Source organism: Chinchilla lanigera, unplaced genomic scaffold (genome assembly GCF_000276665.1).
Source record: "Chinchilla lanigera isolate Chin_1 unplaced genomic scaffold, ChiLan1.0 scaffold00053, whole genome shotgun sequence".
NCBI classification, from domain to species: domain Eukaryota; kingdom Metazoa; phylum Chordata; class Mammalia; order Rodentia; family Chinchillidae; genus Chinchilla; species Chinchilla lanigera.
The window spans coordinates 12973230-12987499 of record NW_004955454.1 but is presented as its reverse complement, the minus strand read 5'-3'; the positions used below and the strand labels follow the sequence as shown (position 1 = coordinate 12987499).

The following is a 14270-nucleotide window of genomic DNA, read 5'->3' as shown; positions in this document are numbered from 1 at the left end:
ATCATGTCTGCTGCTAACTCTTAATTTAATCATATTTCCAGACCCAGCTCCATGCAAGACTTTCCCAGACATCCTCAATGACCGTGTGGTAGATGCTGTCAAGTCCAAGTGTTACAGAGGAAATAAACAATAATGAAAGGCTGCACTTAGACTGAGTCACCAGGGAAAGCTTGTTTGAGGAATAGATGTCTCATCAGATCTGAAAGGAAGCAGACTCAGAGAATAATGCCTGAGGTAAAAAACGTAAATGAAAAAGTCCTTGAAACAAGAATATACTTGATCAATTGAAGAATAGAAAAAAAGGAATATTTTTGCAAATTAATGGGTAAGGAGGAGAGTGGTAGGAAATAATTCTAAGGACAGGACTATGTAGGGCTTTATGAGCCAAATAAAGTGAACTTTTTTGCTTAGAAAACATATGATATATTTAAATTTGTATAAAGATAACAATTTTATCAAAATTTAAATAGAAACCTAATTTAAAAATTTTCCACAAAAATGGACATTCTGAAAAAAAGCTGGGTGTTACATTTTCCCATTTTTCTATTGCAAGGTGTTAGGTCCTGGAGGTGAAGGTCAGTAAGAAGAGATGATATTCTCCACACAATTCTATCTTCAGAGTTGTCTCATCTGGAAATGACTTAGTTACAGAGATGTCCATAGGAATCAACATTTATCAGTATTGAAATTAAAATGAAACCTTCTACTACAAAATCACAAATAAGGTTTCTGGCTGTACTTTTTGTATGAAGTAAACAATATTCAGCATTAAGGCAAACGATAAAATATGTGTATGGTATATTAATGTGGAATTTGCACTGTAAAATATATTTTAGAATATTCATAAATTTTAAAAAGATGTGTTGGAATTAAAAACCCATAAAATCTGCTACAGTGTGTAATAACTACTTAAATGTCTTAGTTTTGCCCTTTGGATAGTTAACATGTTAAATGGGACCCTGTCTGAGGTTGTTATGGCTCATGGTTTTTTTTACTATAGGGTAAATGTTCACCAACATCCTTCTCAATAAACCAAGATTTGCCTTAATTAAATTTCATGTATGTGCACATTATTGGGCCAGAGAATGCTCCCCAAAGTTGGCAAAAGCTTGCAAATAGAGGACATTATTTTTATAGTGACTATATAAGGAAAATCAGACTGGGCTGTCTAGATAACTTATCTGAGAGATACAGATCTAAGATTTTTCACACAGCAATTTTATTTATGTCCTCCCCCATTTTCTCCCAGTGAGAGAACTGTGTTTTGTTCTGTTTGTTTTTTCCCTTCTTCTTCTTCACAATGAGGGAGCTAGTGGGAAAACGGCCCCAGGACCAGGCAGAAGACACCACTCCTTTCCCCACGCGGGCCACAGCCTTCTTGGCCATGTTCTCCAGGTCCCCAGTCGTGGTGATGGGGGGCCCGCTTGTTGTGGATTGACAACTGGTGGTCAACCTGTAACACCCAACTGAACTGAGTCAGTGTGGTGCTGGCAGTGGGGGGCCCACCTGAGAGTTGTTGCCAGCAGCGTAAGAGGCAGAACTGGAGAGGAAGAAGTTTAGAAGTTGTTCGGAAGCTATTGGGAAGCTATAGGGAGCTATTTCCTGGAGGAACTTGTGCTGGCTTTCCTGGTGAACTTGGCTGCTCTCATCATTGAAAGAGCTTGGAGTGTTACTGTTGCTGAGAATGGCTACGGTTCACTTGAGGGGAGCTCTGGTTCTTACTTTGAGTGTCACTTCCTGGCTCCAGTTCAGCTCCATCAGCTTGCTAGCATAGATCCTTCATCCTGCTGGTGCAGACTTTCTAGCTTCCACCACTGACCTCTGGGCCTTCCCAGCACAGATCCGTGAGACAGGCCTGCATGAGACATTGTCATTGGCCTTGGCCCACCAGCTGGACTCACGGGAGGCACTGTTATGGGACCTAGGTCTTCAGCTGGACTCATGCGGGTCTAACTGTGGGATCCAGGCCCTCAGCTGGATTCTTTGGTGTTTAGTGTGCAGACAGATTTCCTGCATTCTCTTGTACATGATTCTTTGGGTGACAATTGTAAAATAATCTTATAAGATATGTGCCCTGTACTATATTGTTCTCCTTGCAAAACCCCAAAGTACAACATTGCTGTTTCTGAGTATATTCTGAGCCTCTTAGACATTGGTTCCTGCAAGGTGGACCACCAGGGGCCCTTTCAGTTCCGGTTCTTGGCAGGTTTCAGTGATTCCAATGGAAATGATGGCACAGTTGATGGTACCACCAAAAATATTGACTAAGATGGCTTAAACCTTAGGATCAGATGTGAGCAATTTGAATGCTTGACACACCTGAGATTCCTTTACACTGCCTCCTAGATCCAAGAAGTTGGCTGACTTCCCAGCATTTAGGAAAATGATGTCAAAGTAGCCATGGCCAGCCACACACCATTCACAAAGCAGGCAATGTTCGCATCCACTCTGATGCTTTTTGGATCAGATCTGGCAGCTTCATTTTCAATGGGCTCATTCTCTGATTTGTCATCCATAGCAAATAGCTCCTTTGTTAGAATTTAGCATTGTCATCAAACTTTATCTTGGCATCAAAACAGAAAACTTCTCCTTTTGGAGTCTCACCAAAGGGGTTCACTTCCACCTGAGTAGCATCAGTTTTCAGGAAGAGATTGTACAGCTTCCTAATTTGATCTGCAGCCTGGTTTTTTCAAAGCTCAAGGAAGCCCAGATTTTCTGCCATCTGTTGAGCTTGGCTGTCCTTTATCCCTTCAAAAATGTCAATTGGCTCCTTAAAAATAAATTCTAGGTTTGAAGAGGCCGCCTCTTCCATGTCAGTGCCATCCCGGGGGCTGCCCACCAGCACAGGCCATTGCAGGCCCAGGCCATCAGAATCACTAAATAGGCTTCTCTGGAAATGTTCAGGACTCTGGCAACTTTCACACCTTCTTTAGAGTTTGTTTTGCTGCTAGATTATGCCCAGTCATCTGTTTAGCCAGCTGTCTGTTTGGTGTCTTTTGTTAAATGAACACCTCTTTTCAGGCCTCTGTTGAAGACACCCTTTTCTCTTCCTCCAGCTGAGAACTGGGCTTTCAAAACAGTCTCATTTGCATTTAGTCTCTTAGCAGCCTCCGGAGCTAGATCTGCAGTGCTTGCTGCAAACAATCTTTGAACTCTCGCTCCTTTGTCAGACGTCAGCTCCTTGCTCTAGTGTCCCTGCAGGTTGGGCCATCTTCCGAAGATGCATTGAACAGCCTGGGACCTGGGAGCCAGGAACTGAGCCAAGCACCAGGTCTTGCAGAAACCTGGTGGCCTGTGGGGCTGTGAGGGACACCATCTTAACCAGGAGTCTGGGGAGTAAATTTTGTTCTGAATGGGGTGGAGTACTACTCTAGAGTTTTAAAGAACCATTCTATTGAGGTATAATTGCATACAAGAACACATGTATTGGAAGTGTGCAATTTGATATACTTCATCATGTAGTCAAACCCTGCATTACAAGTGACTTGGTTTGCAAGTGTTCTGTAGGCCAAGCAAACATTTCTAAGAAATTTTAACTTGATAAACAAGCAGTGTTTTATAATGCTAGTAGTATTATCATCCTGATCACAACTGGTTCTCTCTTTCTCTTGCTGCTTTGATATACAAGTGCTTTGGATTACAAAAGGAATGAATTATTCTCAAAACCAAGGTTTTATATACCTGTTATACCACTTACAGTTAAGAAAATGAACATATGTACCAGCTCTTTGTAATTTCTTTCACCTCATTCCTGCCGTTTCTTCCCCATTCAATCCTTGTTCACACGTAACCACTGACCTACTTTTTCTGTCACTGTGGATTAGTTTGTAACATCTAGAATTTTGGATAAATGGGAGCATACAGAATGAATGCTTTTGTTTTGGTGTGGGTTCTTCCACTAACCAGAACTATTTGACATTTATATTCATTATAGCCAATTAATAGTTTCTTTCTTTCTTTCTTTCTTTCTTTTTTTCTTTCTTTCTTTCTTTCTTTCTTTCTTTCTTTCTTTCTTCCTTTCTTTCTTTCATTCATTTCTTTCTCTCCTTCTTTCTTTCTCTTTCTTTCTCTCTTTCTTTCTTCTTCATATTTTTCTTGTTCTCCTGAGGATTGAACCTAAGGCCTTTACACTGAGCTACATCCCCAGTCCTTTTTTATTTTTTAGTTTAGGATATGGTCTTACTACGAAGTTACTAAGTTTCCTAGACAGCGCTGGAACTTGCCATCTTCCTGCCTTACCCTCCCAGAGTGCTGGGACTGCAGGCCTAGGCCACCATGCCTGGCCTTTTTATTGTTCAGTAGTAGTCTTTGTTATGTACATACAACAGTTTACACTTCCACCTGCTGATGGGCATCTGGGTTGGTTCCAGTATTTGGTTTTGCAAATCAAACTGCTATGAGTATTCATATGCAGTTATTTTTATGGACATATGCTTGCGTTTCTCTTGGGCACATATCTACGAATGGACTTGCTGGATCATATGATACGTGTATGTTCAATTAAGAAACTGCCTAAGGGTTTGCTAAAGTGACTGTATTATTTTACATTTTTTTGTCAGCCATGATGAGATTTCAATTTCTGTAGACTCAAAGTTTTTCTGTGATTAGTCTTTTCAATTTTAGTTATTTTGTGATTAGTCTTATTCAAATTTAGCTGTTCTCTACACACCTAGAGGTATTTCATTGTGAATTTTGTTTACATCTCCATAATAGCTAATGATTTTGAGCATCTTCCTATGCTTTTATTGGTCAGGTATATGTCTTATTTTGTAAGACTCATTGGCCTGTTCAGATTTTTTGCCCATGAAAAATTTTTATTATTGAATATATATTTGAAATACAAGTTCTTCATCAGAAAATATTTTTTGGGGGACAAAGTCTTTTTTTTTTTTTTTTTTGTGGTTTTTCTCCGGTACCGGGAACTGAACTCACGACCTTGCACTTGCCAGGCAGACGCTTTTGCTGCTGAGCTAAATCCCCAGCCCCTGGGGGACAAAGTCTTGCTGTGTTGTTCTGGGCTTGAATTCACTGTGTAGCCCAGGCTGACCTTGAGCTCACAATGAACTTACAACAACCTCTGAGTGCGAGGATTACGGGCATGCACCCTATGCCTGACATCAGAAAATATTTAAAGGTATTTTCCCCTTGTTGGTGTGTTGTTTTTATTTTTTTATTTTTATTTTTTGTATTTTGAGTATTTATTATTTTCGCTTTCAATATATATTTAAGTGCATATTTGTATACTTTAAACTTTGGTTGTGTGTGTGTGGTATGGGGGATTGAGCCCAAGGCCTCCTACTTTCTAGGCAAGAACTCTACCATTAGGCTACACCCCCAGATCTTTTTATTTTCTTGAAACAGAGGCTCACTACATTGCCCAGGCAGGTCTAGAGCTTGCAATCCTCCTGCCTCAGTTTCCTGAGTAGCTGGGATTACAAGGATGTGCCATGGGGCTTGGCTGCAGCTGGTGGCTCTATCAATCAGCTTGCAAATTTCCTGAATCTCCAATGGCTCAGCACACCACTGGTGAAAGAGGTGGGGGAGGGACGGACACCTTTTCATCTGTGGAAGGCAAAGGTGGGGGATGAATACAGCCTGACAGTGGAAACAGCGGCTGTGCACACAAAGCTGAAACAGGAGAGTTGTGCAGTGTTGGGAGCGTCCAGTGCCCACCCAGGGTATTTTCCAAGTGGACAGTGGGAGCCCATGCAGGGATGTGCCCAGGCCTTGTCCCGAAGCACCTGTGAAGTCTGTCCTCTTTCAGAGACAAAGCTGTGAGCAGGTCTAGACTCACCACTTGATCAGCACAGAGTTCCTGTAGGCAGTTGTCTTAGTTATTTTTCTTCTTGCTGGGACAAAATACCCGACACCCAGAGTCTGAGGAGGAAAGGTTTTGGTAGCTCACAGTTTCCAGAGGTTTCAGTCTATCATCAGCTGGCTTCGAGGTGGGGTGGTGTGGCAGAGAACAGTTCGTGCCGCCCACAAGACAGCAAAGGCAACAGGGAGATAACAATGTTTTTAAGTCTAAATTATCAGTGTGTTCTTTATGGAGTGTGCTTTTGTGGGAAATGGAAAAAGAATTTCCATTAAGTTTGCCTAATCCAAGGCCATGCATTTTCTTCTGTTTTCTTTTGTGTTTTATAATTTTAAGCTTTACATTTAGCTGTGTGATTCATTTTAGTTAATCTTTGTGTATGGTTGGTGATTGTCTTACTTTTTTCTCGTTGCTGAGACAAAATACCCAACACTCAAAGTTAAAGGAGGAAAAGTTTGTTTAGCTCACAGTTTGTGGACGTTTCAGTCCATAATCAGGAGGCTCCAAGGCAGGGTGGCGGGACAGAGAGGCATCACAGAGGGGAGACGGTTCATCGCAGGCAAAAAGTTGCAAAGCAAGCAAAGGACGACCACAGCTCTTTCTATCCTTTATATCTTATCCAGGCTACTTAGGCAGGTAGCACTCACTCCCTTAATCCTAGTGCCCTCGATCCTAGCATTGCACCCTGAATCCATCTCACTGTCACACACTTTAGATCCAGCTACCTTTGAAAAAACCCCACTTATGACTGTATGAGGTTTGGGGGGATCTAAACACAAGCTATAATCATAGATTATTAAAGTTCCTTTTTCCACATAAATAGTAGACTATTCCAGCGTTGCGTGTTGGAAAGACAATCTTTTCTTTGCTGAATTGCCTCTGCACTTTTGTCAAAATTCAGTTGCTGGTATGTGTGTTGGTCTATTTCTGACTCTTGTATCTCTTTCTTCCCTTTAGATCTTTTTTTTTCAACCTTAATGTTAATGCTGTAGTCTTAAATACCAAAACTTTATAAGTCCTGATAACGGATGAATTAGTTCCTCACTTTTGTCCTTCTTTTTCAAAGTTGTTTTGCCTTGTAAACTTTAACACCAGTTTGTCAAGACTGTGTAAAATCCTGCTGGGATACTGAGTAATTACACTGAATCTATAGATCTTCATTAGAAGGAAGAAATGACATTGTAACTGTACTGTTTTCTGAAGTATGAATAAAACTGATATAGCTTTCCATTCATTTAGGACTTCTTCAGTTTCTTTGATGATATTTTATAGTTTTTCTCTGCAAGTTTATTCATTTCCTATGCTCTGCATAAAATCACACAACACAAATTTAGCAGTTTAAAAAAGCATACGTTTATTATCTGCAAATGGGAATCTGGGCACAGCTCGGCTGGGGAGTCTGCCCAGGGGTGCTCGGGGCTCAGGTGAGATGTGTGTCTGCCCAACAGTCTCACCCAAGGCCCCAGTGCCTCTTCCGTACTTAGTTGCTTGTTTTCAGGGTTAGTTTCCTTGTAGAAATCCTGGTGGCTTCCTTCTCAGGGACAGAGCAAACGGGCAGGGAGGGTGAAGAAGAGAAGGAAGAGAGGAGAGTGATAGTGGAGCATTTTGTTCTCCATTGCTGTTTCATATTTTAAACCGCTGAGGTCAGATCAGCCCCGCATAGCATAATCTCTCATGTGATAGACTTAGTCAGCTAATTAATGATATTGAATCTGTCTGCAAAACTCACTCACAGTTGTCATATCGTTCCTGTTAGAAGCCAATGCAATATGTCAGAGGTCAGCCAGGTGGTGGCTGTGCCTGTAGTCCCAGCTACTTGGGGGCTGAGGTAGGAGTGTCACTTGACCCCAAGAATTTAAGACCAGGTTGGGTAATGTAAGGAACCCCTTCTCACACACAAAAAGCAAACAAATAACAAACAAACAAACATTGTACCACATGCTTAAGGGGAGGAGAGAGTAACAGGACAAATATCACTGGGGTCACTGTAGAATTCTGTCTGCCGAAACAGTTCTCTCACATCTTTTGCCATTTGTGTCCCAAAACTATTCATTTTTGATGCTATCGTACATGACATTTTAAAATTAATTTTTAATTGTTGGTTGCCAATATACAGAAACACAATATATTTCTTTTACATTGTGCAGACTTGCTAAACTTACCTGCTTCAGCCCTAGCAATCTCACTAATGGCATTTAGTTACTAGGGTTATTTAATAAACTTTAAGTATAATGATGATGATGATGACCTTCAAATTTCTTCTTTGTATGTTCCTCATTCTGTGGTCTCCTTAAAGGCAGGGTGCCTATATCTAACTCATTTTGGATAGTACCTACTCACGAGGTGCTCAATAAAACAGTGATTGCCAACCTTTTTGGCACCAGGGACTAATTTCATGGAAGATAAAATTTTCCATGGGGGCGGATTTCTTTTGGGTTTTGTTTTTTTGTTAGTATATATTTGTGATACATAATAATTGCATTTTTCAGTGCTAGCATCACTTGGTCTCAGCTTGAGCTCAGATCATGAGGCATTAGATTCTCATAAGGAGTGCACAACACAGAGAGACCCTTGCATGTGCTCGGACTCATACCAATCAGCGGCCCTGGGGCTTGGGGATCCTTTTAATAAAACATTTAGTATTTATTGACTGAATATTAGTGCCAGTGCAGAGAAGGACATTGAATAAAGAGATATTAAAAGAACAGAACAAAAGCCCCACAAAATATCTTTGACCTTTGGAATGAGACTGCGGTAGGCTGCATTCCTGGACTTCTGGCTTGAGTGGTGGATAAAAGCTCTGTTCACCATCAAGGAGGGAAAGTTTTGAGGGAAGGGTAAAACAATTAATTAACCCTTATGAGATGAAAATGCCAAGAGTGCGTCTAACCGCCGATGTACCAAGGCTTTGGCTACATATACACACTCACACAAATAAAAAAAAGTGAGCTTTAATTTGGATCCACTTTTGAGAACTTTGATTGCAAGTATATTTGGAAGCATAAATCAAGTGAATTATTAGTAGATTGTTTCTGAATATCATAACTTTATGGATAAATTTTTAAAAATAGTGATACCATAATGATTAAAAATGGTTTTTTGTCTTTGCTCAAGGCTCTTTTTATTGGAATTATTATTCAAGTAAATACTTTATCATTTATTTAAGTTGGTCCAGATCATGACGGGTAATTACAAACTGTTCTCTCTGGAAAGGCAGGGAGTAAAATGATTTCCCTGGGGTTTATATGTATTTTTTAAAAAATGGAAATAATATTCATTGTGTTCTTTTAGCATCGAGGGACCTTAGTCTTGGAAAGCTGGCTTTGGAATATCAAGTCTTGGCCATTTTAGGTAAATGCTTCTCCTGCATAACACAGTCAAGGGCAGGGAAGGGCAGGCACTGTCTGGATCTGTGTGTCTGCTCGTCTGAAGAATAGAGACCAACTGTGAGCTCACTGAATGTACGTTCCAGACCTCTCATCACAGCTGATGTGAAATGCGGTCATTCAATGTTTAGAAAATCTTAAAATTGCTTTTGTAAATGAGATCTGGGAGGTCTGTTTATTTGGACTTTTGAGATGGGATGAAGGCAGATGACAGAAATCCCTCTCACAGATGCGATATGGGCCCTGTGGGTGACAGGAACATCTGGTGGAAGGAATTCAAATGGTGTCACCTGCAAAGGCTGCAAAGTGCTTTGGTTTGGATTATTTTTAGGGATGCCACAAATGTCACAGTTATAGATGAACTATGCATGCCAAGTTAACGCAACTCCGGCTGGGAATGCATCTGGCTGGGACTCCATCTGTCTGCAGTTATTGCTGGTGATGAATGATTCATAGGACAGCTGCACGGGGTGGAGGGAGAAAGGCAGAGACAGATATAGAGATGAGAGAGCAAGAGAGTGAGAGAGGAAGTGACTTTAGGAGAAGCAAATGACTTTATCTGAAAAAGCCCTATTATTAATTTTTCTCCCAAATCCCCGGTTTGCTTATGAAGAGAAATATGTCTGATAAGAAATGTATTTAAACTGATTTGACAAAGTTCCACTGGAATACAAACATGGCAGAGTTGGTCTTGTCATCACTTCCGGTTTATATATCTGAGGTCCCTGAAGTTACAGGTCAAGTTGAAGGCAGAGCAATTGTGATTATTTCATTTGAACACACGAACAAGTCAATCTTTGCAAAGAAGTATTTGTTCTTCATTTTATTCTTACGTGAGTGAGCCTTGTCTTTAAAAGAGCAACTCAAGTGCTCTTGAGTTACGCATTAATCCTGAAGAGTGTGTGGATGTGCTGTCCTACCAGTCGATAGTAGCCCTCATAAACAGGAAACGTCAGCCCTTACACTTTCCATCTCTCACCCGAAGCTGACGAGGGGAAAGAGGAATCCTCTGTGCAGCCGGGATGGAAGTTCTGAGACTGATGGGGCGCTGTCACCTTCAACACGTAGCGTGCGTGTCTGGCTGGGGCTACTCTCCAATTGAGAAAAAGTAGGAAAGAGAGAGGGAGACAGAGACAGACAGAGAGACAGAGACAGACAGAGAGAGATACAGAGAGAGAGAGAGAGAGAGAGAGAGAGAGAGAGAGAGAGACAAAGACAGAGATACAGAGAGAGACAGAGAGAGAGAGACAGAGAGAGACACAGACAGAGGTAGACAAAGAGCAGGAGGCTCATTGGGACCTTCTGTGGTAGACCAGAAGGTAGTATCTTTACTCTGAGCCTATACCACAGGTCTAAACTCAGTCCCTTGGCACCTAGATGCTGGCATTTCTAGGAAACGCAACTTTCTGGCAATGTCTGTACTCTGCAGGAGGTAGAGAGCCGGCTATCTCTGGCCCAAGAGTTCTGTGAAAAAGGCAAATTTGTACCTAACACTAGAATATTTTCTAAACTTCAAATTTGGTTACAGCTAAGCCGTGGAGATATGAGTAAAGCATTATTTTATTTTTAAGATATTCTTCAAATTGTCTTGAATGGGCACTGACTACATCTATAATAGAAAAGTCTTTAAGAAGGTTCCTGCCGACCTGACCTATTTTCTGGGAGCACTGTGCCTCTCGTAACTCTCCACACGGTGCTCTGCCGTCTTGAGCCCACCCTGTGCTGTGAGGCAGGGAGGTGCCTGAGGTCGGGTCCTATCTCTTCACTAACTTTCCTCCGATTTCCTGCGCCTGGCTTGTTTGGAGAGAGAGGCATCTTTTCTCTCGTGCTGAAGGGCGGGAGAAGACGGGAGCCTAAGCCTGCTTGACTGTACCCAGGCTTTAGCTCGAGACTCACAGACTTGGAGAAATGACCTGGCAGGTGTCATTTCCCCCCAGTGTGCTAGAAGCAGCGAGCCTGGCATGCTGCGCAGGGCCGCATGTGCAAGCACCAACGAAGGACAGCACCAGAGATGAAAAATGTGCACAGGAACCTTTGTAGGCGACTCTCAGCTGGCTGTGGTGGCGCAAGCCTGCCATCCCCAAACGCTGCAAGCTCGAGGCAGGAAGACCACAAGTGTGAGACCAGCCTGGGGAGTTTAACAAGATATTGCTTCAGAATAAAACCATGAAAGGGCTGTGAATATAGCTCAGTGGTACAGCACTGGAGTAGCATGCATGAGGCCCTAGCTTTTGTCTGCAGTGCCAGAAAAAGAAAAAAAAGATTTTCCTAGGAAGGAATCGATGGAGCGAGGTAAGGGTGAGTGAGGAGTAGAACAGCAGATTTGGGTCGGCTAGAGTGAATAATTTCAGAAGACTCTGCACAAAGGGCTGTCTCTACCTGTGCGGTGTCTGCTTCCCAGCTCTGGGGTGATTAAGGCAGAAGGCAGGGTTCCCCATCTCTAGGAGGTGGCTTGCCCTGGGAACGGCAGCCTCTCCAGGACCAGCAAGGCCCCAGATGTCAGAGCATTAAGAAAACAGAAAGAATGCAATAACTATAAAGTCTAACACTGACCTCTCAGTACACTGACTCTGCTGGCTTAGATAGAAGTATAGAAACCGAGCGAAGAGAGCCTGTTCAAATGAGTTATATTTATCATACAATTACTTGTATCTAATATAGAACTATCAAATCTGTCTGAGCTAGGTCTTCTCACTGACGCAGGGATTTCATGCATACTCAGTTACACTCTCACACTCATGCATATTTATACGGGAGAGGCAGAGGCTGGAGTCCTAACCTCTCTATAACAGCCTGCCTTGATGAGCCCTGTGTTACTCTGTGGTACCTCTCCTGGTAACTTATCCTATCACTGCCAAACGCGACCAGTGAAAGAGTGCCTGACTACTGAGGCCAATAGGACCGGAACAACTGCAAAGACTTGACCTCAACAGTGAGGGAATCCCAGAGACGTGCAGAGGACCAGGGCCCATCGAACTGTGGAAGCTCAATGTTTGTGCTGGGCCACTTCACTCTTCTGATCCATGATATGCTTAGTCTATAGGCTGTCCATGCTGCTGCACGCATGATGGAAGGTTTCACACATATGTGAGCTGCACAAGCCTGTTGTGCATCAAAAGGGAGACTGAAGTAGTCCTCACTGGGCTGTGACTCATACTGTATCTGGTTTGATAAAGACCTGGAGCCAACCCTGTAAAATAGGGTCATAACTGATGTGCACACACGCTCTACCTTGGCTTCGTGTTTCCAGGGGAAGAAGCCTCTGCCCGGAAGCACTGCAAGTCTTCTTTCCCGGACAGGAGTGAGTCACCGGGTTGACAGCCAACCATTCATCCGGACTGGGCAAAACTAATAAAGATGCAAAAACACTAGAGACGCATCCCCTTCGCTCTTCCCCGGCGGAGCTGCTTTGTAGCCTACAATTTCTCCTCAGGGCCTTGTCTGAATGGGGACGAGTGTGCGCAGGGCTCTTGGACATATATGTCAAGTCATATCCTCTGGACAACGTAGGGATAGAGATAACATGATCTTCAGCGAGTGGATGCCTAGAAGCCTCACTTCTCTTGGCTATGAGCTGTGGTAGAGAAGAAAGAAATACTTACTCCAGGCCCCTGTTCCCAGCACCATCCCAGGCATGTTTCTGTGCATGCGGCAGGATGCGACATGCTCTCCGCAGGAAGTTCAGAGGCCTGGGTCTGTCCCTGACTGTGTGATCCTCATTAGCTGAATGGATGCCTTTCTCTGGAATGATCTCTCGTAACGTGTGATCCATCTGCGCTGCTTACATGACTTCCTCCTTCATATTTACTTGGCCCTCTCTGTGTTCCTTGAGGACTTCTTAACCAGAGTAATTTGATATATGAGCGCCTATGTTGGTGACTAGGTCCCGGATGGTATGTTAGCCCCTTAAAATTGTACAAGAAAATAGTGTACCTAAGCAAGTAGGGTGTATTTGGGAATGTTTTCCTGGTCCTTTAAATTTGCTTGACCCCACCAAAGAAGGGAATTTTTGCTGTAGAAGAGGTGGATGGGACAGTACAATACGGGTAGGGAAATATGGCCTCAGTTGGAAATCCAGACCTGGCAAGGGCTTAGGGGATGGTTGGCACATGTGATGGTGATAAAACGTCCCAAAATGTCCTTTGTTCTCACTCAACCACAAATGCAACTGAAACCTGAGTGGAATTTAACACAGCAATTTTTCTGCATTGTAACTATGTCAGTGGAATATAAAGGTGTGTCTTTAAGGATAAAGAAATCCTTGATTGGATAGTTGAGATTTATGTAGTGGTTCACTCCAATATCAAAATAGTCAATGATCAGATTTCCAAGTGGATTAAGGAAAACCTTAGTTTTTCTTCTGTGGATGTCTCTGTGGGTCAAATGAACCAGGTAGTTCTCTGTGTAAGTTTGAACAGCACTGTCTGGTACTCCAGAGATACTGCAATCTGTATATTCTGCCAATTATGTCCTAGTTTAATGACTGAAAATACTGTCTTCCTGACCAGACAGTGCGGGGCCTCCTCCTCAGACAGAGCTTTAGAAAAGTGTTATTCCTATGCCTCTGTCTTATTTCTCTTGCCTTTTTATACATGCTGGTCTCAGGAACATGATGTAATATGACACATTACCCAAAGTCTTTGAGTTTATGTATTAAATAATTATAAGAAAAATAGTTATTCTGCTTTTCTCTTCAACTTCATATCCATCTAAACAATTAATTTAGATTCTATTCCTTCATAAGAAGAATAGCATTGAAAAAAAAGGAAGTAATTTATACTCCAGCGACATATTTTTTCAGCAAAAGAAACATTCCTAAGAAGAATGTTTTGTAAGTTCAGACAAGGTATATTTGAAGACTTGATAAATTCTCGCAGCTGAGGTTATGTGAGAAGAAAAACTATTCAGTAAATGAAATATTTTATAGAAGTTCTTCGCAGTTCTTTCATAAACAAACGCAAAATTTCTGAAATAGCACTTGAGCTGTTAAAAGTATCAACTGAGTCCTGTAGTTTTCATTAAATTGCCTTAAATTACCTATTTGTAGGTTTGAATTTGTGAAATTACTT

General features: G+C 42.1%; 1 pseudogene; it reads right to left on the bottom strand.

Annotated features, from left to right (window-relative positions):
• Positions 1-1206: 1206 nt before the first annotated feature.
• On the bottom strand, positions 1207-12973 carry LOC102005007 (annotated as a pseudogene).
• Positions 12974-14270: the final 1297 nt, after the last annotated feature.